This window comes from Tasmannia lanceolata, unplaced genomic scaffold (genome assembly GCF_043159265.1).
Source record: "Tasmannia lanceolata isolate RefF3 unplaced genomic scaffold, GAP_Taslan_0.1 ptg000023l, whole genome shotgun sequence".
Lineage (NCBI taxonomy): Eukaryota > Viridiplantae > Streptophyta > Magnoliopsida > Canellales > Winteraceae > Tasmannia > Tasmannia lanceolata.
Genome location: NW_027518700.1, coordinates 13546542 through 13552562, shown reverse-complemented (window position 1 = coordinate 13552562; position 6021 = coordinate 13546542). Strand labels below are relative to the sequence as shown.

The 6021-nt window shown below is 37.3% G+C and overlaps 1 pseudogene; it reads left to right on the top strand.

Moving 5' to 3' along the window:
* The first annotated feature begins 3704 nt into the window (after positions 1-3704).
* On the top strand, positions 3705-4100 carry LOC143855816 (disease resistance protein RPS2 pseudogene; annotated as a pseudogene).
* Positions 4101-6021: the final 1921 nt, after the last annotated feature.

The following is a 6021-nucleotide window of genomic DNA, read 5'->3' as shown; positions in this document are numbered from 1 at the left end:
TACAAGGGTGTACAGAAGGCTTAGGTATTTATAGTTGTGAAGGTCTAACACAAGGAATTTCTGAAATAGCAGGTGATTCTTTGACCTTAAGAAACCTTGAGATTGCCTTTTGTCTTAAAGTGGATTGCATTATAGACAATAGAGAGGTAGGACACAATATTGAGTGGATGAAACTCTCTAATTTACCAAATCTGAAGAAGTTAATTGTGGAAGATGGAAGCCTAAGTCTTCGACAATTGAAAACATTGGATATTGGTTCCTGTGAACAATTGAGTGGTACTCTCTTCTCCTCTAATCTGGTACAACATCTGAATAACTAGGAGTAATTTAAGATAGCGAATTGTGATAAAATTGTGGAGATTATAGAAGAGGGGGATAACATGCTGGTTCTCAACGATGCACTCCCAAAGTCACGCAAACTACGTATTCTTGGATTAAAGGGATTAAGAAGCATTTGTAGTCCGAGAATATCTTTCACTTCCTTGCAAGAGATGGAGATAGCTAATTGTCCAAAATTGAAGAAGCTCCCTTCCTGCCGTAGCATTTAAATAATCAAAGCAGAAAAGAAATGGTTTGAAGAATTAGATGAGAATACAAAGTTCCTCTTAACCAATGCTTTTGTTGAGTTAATACCAAGCTTTGGATATAGTCTCTAGACACTTCCTTTGTGGCACTATTTTCTTCCCATCAAAATTTAAGAACCATTCTCTTGAGCACCCTCTGTCCCTCTCTATTTCAAGATTTCTTTCTCTACCATCAACAACATCTCCATGCAGCAAAATGCCACCACACCAAAACCCTAAGGTATGATTCTCTCTCTCTCTCTCTCTCTCTCTCTCTGTGTGTGTGTGTATGTGCTTCATTTTATTGAATTTCAAATAAAATTACTTTTATTTTATTTGCTTGATTAAAATGAATGTCAATGAAGATTCTGTCTTCATTTAGGTCTTCTCCTCTCCTTCTTCGACTACTTTATCTTTCTTCTTAACTTTTAGACCCTGTTCGTTTTGGATTTTGAGAATCAATTTTTAGTCCAAAACTGATTATTGGACTCAAATTAAACACAATTTTCAGTCGAATAATTAGTTTTGGACTTTAAATTGATTCCCAAAATAAAAAATGAACATGGACTTAGTTTTTTCTCTCTCTCTTAATATTGTGTCTTTTTCGTTTATTTCTGCAAGTTCACCTAAAATTTTACTCTATAAAACTTCAAAACTTTGAAGAAATTTAAAAAATAATATTTATTCATTTTTGTACAAAAAAACTTCAGAGTGGATTGTAATCTCTCCCCTTGAGATTTGATATCTGCTTCTCTTTTGCCTTTCTTTTTTCTCAATTTCTTATTGATTGAGGTCTTAGGGGAATGAGTTCTATAAGCTCACTTTTCTTGGTTGGGGCTGCTTTTCATGCATGTTCTTACAATACATGATGACTTTTAAAAAATTTAGAATGACAATAGCCAAGTTTAATTGTAAACATTTCCTTTAAGAATTTTATGAAAAGGTCATGTATCATAAAATGATCTCTCCAATCTGCTTATAGAAAGATCAAATAGGTGTAACATTTGGATAAGCATAACAGATGGTGCTCATCGCCGAAATAATGATAATTAGTTGAACCTATATGTTATTGTAACAGTTTGCATCTCACTCCCCCAATATGTAACCTTGACTGTTTTGATGGCCTAGATTACCGTGTGCATCAAGCAATAGCATTTCTCATTTTCCATACCTATGCTCTATGTTATTAACTGCGATCATTTTATTAGTTGTAATTTTATTAACTTCATGTAACGCATTTCACTTTGACCACTAATGTTTCTATTACACTTTTGGGAATTCGCCGTCCTATTTTCTGTATCAACATAAAGAATCCAGCTCACACTGATTGAATGCTTCACAAGTTCAATTTTTGGCTCTATAACTGAATCATTTCCTTGTATATGAGAAGAACATCAAGATTCATAGAATCATAGGAAGAAGCTTCATCGGAATGTTTAGTATGTTGCAATATTTTCATTTGGTTTTCATTCAATCATGATCCTCGTGGGATTTGGCTGACATTTGCTCTAGCTGGAAAAGCTTAACCATTTGGGCACTGCCTTTAGATCTATTGAAAGTAAAACATGTGAAGTAGCCCATTTTCAACAGGAAATCATTGGTCAAATTGTTTAGGATTATCTGGTTTTTATTGTTATGGTCATTTCTCATATTGATTAGGATTGTCTAATTGTTAATGTTATGGCCATTTCTCATATTGATGCTATATCTTTTTTTTTTGTTTGAACGGTAGCTAATCTGATTCCAAAAACAAGGACCGAGATGGCCAGAGCACAGAAAAGCAAATACAATAATCATAGAAAAGTTAGGAGAAAAGACCAGAAATCAAGGGGGAAGAGACTCATAAAGTGCAGGAGCTTCTTTGGAGAGACCTTCCCTAGCAAGGTTAACAGCCACCCCATTGGCAGAGCGACCAATATGTTTGAAAACAATAAAAAGATCCCATCCAATCTAGCACTTCATCAAAAGAAGTGATCAAATCTCCAAGGAGGATTTTGCGAACCGTTTGAGGCAATGGATAACATTGAGGGAATCCCCTTCTACTTCCACTTTATCCATTTGGTTTATATGCAGCAACTTTAACAGCACGAACCTCGGTCTCTGTAGCATTAGCCACTCCGATAGAACCTTCAAATGCCCAAATCACTTCCCCATGCTCATTCCGCAAGACATCTGAGGTTCTATATGTATTTTTTCCCTTAGGCATACTTTTTCTCTTTTTCGGGGAGGAGTTCAAGGATGAGGAGAAGGTTGATGTAAAGTTCATATGAAACTGGTCTTTGCTCTGTCAATCATTGATTAATTTGATTCAACTGTGACTGTCTGAAGTTTATTTTGTAACTGTTATGAACTGCTGAGTTATGTCCCATTTCAATTTTGAACATTTTTTTAATGCTAACTTGGGGTTGAACTGCCTGCTGGGGCATTATTGGGCCCAAAACACTATGTTAGCACAATCTGGATTGTTCATATGTGGTGCCACCATGATGGTGTCACCACATGGTGAAGTTTTCAATAATTGCACAAACTCAACTTGTCTTTTTTTTGGGAACTGAAATATTTCCGGATGCAAGATTTGCGACCGATTAAAGCAAGAGATTCAAGAAAGAGGCCTATAGAGGCTTACCTGTGACCGTTGTTTTAATAATGAAAGAGAAGATGAACTAGTGCTTTACCAAAACATGGTAGTGCTACTCTTTTTTTCCCTATTTTTTAGCCACTTCTCACCCTCTCCTCAGTCATACCATCTCAAGTCCCTCCTTCCCCCGCCCTCCCTACTACTCACACCACTTGATAAACTAATATTTTCCTTGAAAAGAAATTCATGGGAGCCAAACATGGACTTGCTTGCAAATTTCTCTCAGAACTTGACAAACTAATATTCCTTGAAAAGAAATTCCCGGTTGCCAAACATGGCCTTACTTGCAAATTACTTCATCACCGTGTCATTACCTGAAGAGAATGTGCTCGAACCAGTGAAAAAAAATAAAATCAAGAAAGCTTACAGAGATGAAGATTTGAACAGCCCCTTCATGGGATCATCTCATCTCTCATTTGTATCACTCATTATAAATATAACTATTTACTTCGTTTTTCATTATTAACGAAAATCTCAGTAGATCGTGAGAGTAAGACTACGCAATGGTTTGTGTGCACGGCATGGGGGGAGTTTGGAAAACAACTGTAATGAAAACCATCAACAATCGGCTCGTTGGAACCCGAGACTTTGATGTGGTGATTTGGGCAACTGTGTCCAAGGATCTGAATATAGAAAGGACCCAACTAGCCATTGGAAGCAAATTGGGTTTGTGTTTTGCTGATGATGAAGATCAAGAGTCGAGAGGAAGGAAAATCTTTGCAAGGTTGAAGAACTCGAGGTATGTGCTGATGTTGGACGATCTTTGGGAGGAAATTATCTTGGACAATGTCGGAAATCCAAAGCCAAATAATGAAAATAAATGCAAATTCGTGCTGAGTACTCGTTTCCTTCTAGTGTCTAATGACATGGACACTGATATGCAGTTTAAGTTGAAATGAAACACTTGGGGGCGAGGAAGCTTGGAATTTGTTCCATGAAAAAGCAGGGGAGGTAGTACTTTTGCCAGACATACAAGCCTTAGCGGTGAAGGTTGTGAAAGAGTGTGGTGGTCTACCTCTAGCAATTATCACTGTGGTGAGGAAAGAGGTGTGGCTGAATGCACTAAGGGAATTGAAGGAATCGGCGGTCCCAAAAATTGAAGGTATATATGGAGCCTAAAGTGTTTCGATCTTTGAAACTCAGCTATGACTACTTAGAGGAAGATAACATCAAACTTTGCTTCTTGTATTGTGCACTATATCCAGAAGATTGTATCATATATGTAAGTGAGCTGGTAAGATATTGGGCAATGGAAGGATTTGTTAAAAATGTTGATAACTTGGAGGATGAATCAAATAAAGGGCACCACATCATTGAAAGATTAAAGGGCGCATGTCTCTTGGAGGAGTTTAAGAGTAATCGTGTCAAGATGCACGACTTTTTTTTTTGGTAGGCAAGCTGGGGTTAGGTGGACCCCTTCCAGAAGTAAATATAAAAGAAAGGAACAATACAGAAGGGGGCCACGAGGGCTAAGAGGGTTTCACTAATTGATCTGTGACTTGGCAATATGGATCACATCATCGTCGATCAAAGAAGGCCCAAAATTCCTGGTAAAAGCTGGGATGGGACTAAAGGAAGCATGCAAGGAAAATATGTTGGAAGGGGTTGAGAGGGTTTCATTGATGAGAAACCAAATAGGAAGGCTTCAAACTAGGCCAAATTGCCCTACTTTGGTATCCTTATGCCTCCAAGGAAACTATGACTTAAGGACCATTTCTTTGATCTTATGCCAAGGCTTAGGGTTCTTGATCTTAGTGACACCAATAATGAATCGCTTCCGGGGTCCTTATCTTCATTGGTGAATCTATGTGCACTCATTTTAAGAGACTGCAAGTGTTTGATAGAGGTACCACCATTGGGACATAAAAAACAACTACAATTTCTTATTCTCAGATGATGTCTTGGCATTGGAGAACTACCTCAAGGCATTGGAGAATTGGTTAATCTTAAGAGTTTGGATTTATCATATTTGGGTGTTCAATCGGTTATAACAGAGCCGAAATAACCAAAATTTGATAACCGAAATAATTTCGGTTATCAAATTTCAGAAACCGAAACCGAACCCGAACCGAATTTTATGAAAACCGAACTGAAGCTGAACCGATTAAAAATTCGGTTATTCGGTTATAATCGAATAACCGAATAGAGATAGAAAAAGATAAAAAAATATATTTGGACGGTTTGATTGGAGGGCTATGATCAATCTATCGAAAGGGTTTTTTAGGCACAACCTATTGAAGTTGTGATCAATCAAATGGACGGTTTGGATCATCCTACGGAGTGCCCATACACCATTTTTTGAAAAAATAATGTTTATTTTTGGTTAATTTCGGTTATTCGGTTAACCGAATCTTTTTCCCGAGAGAACCGAAACCAAATAACCGAATTAACCAAAAATAAAAACCGAAACCGAACCAAATTAGCAAAAAACTGAACCGAACCGACCGAATCAATTCGGTTCAGTTTGGTTCGATTATTCTGTTAAAACCGAATAATGAACACCCCTATATTTGCGTAATGTGACAACAATTCCACCTACAACGATATGTAGCTTATCTAATCTAGAGGAGCTAATCATGATCGGGACACCTATAAAATGGGCAAAGGAAGGAGGCCTAAAAGATGTGAACGACAACACTAGTGGTAGCTTAGCGGAGCTTGCAACGCTAATGCGCCTGTGCTTACTTCATATCACAGTAAAGGATATTGATTTTCTTTCTCAAGATTCTTTCAATCGACGACAACTGTCGAGTTTGAGGAAATTCAATTTTCAATTTGGCGAAGCTAAATATTGGAATCTCCGGAGTAGTGATGAAATTT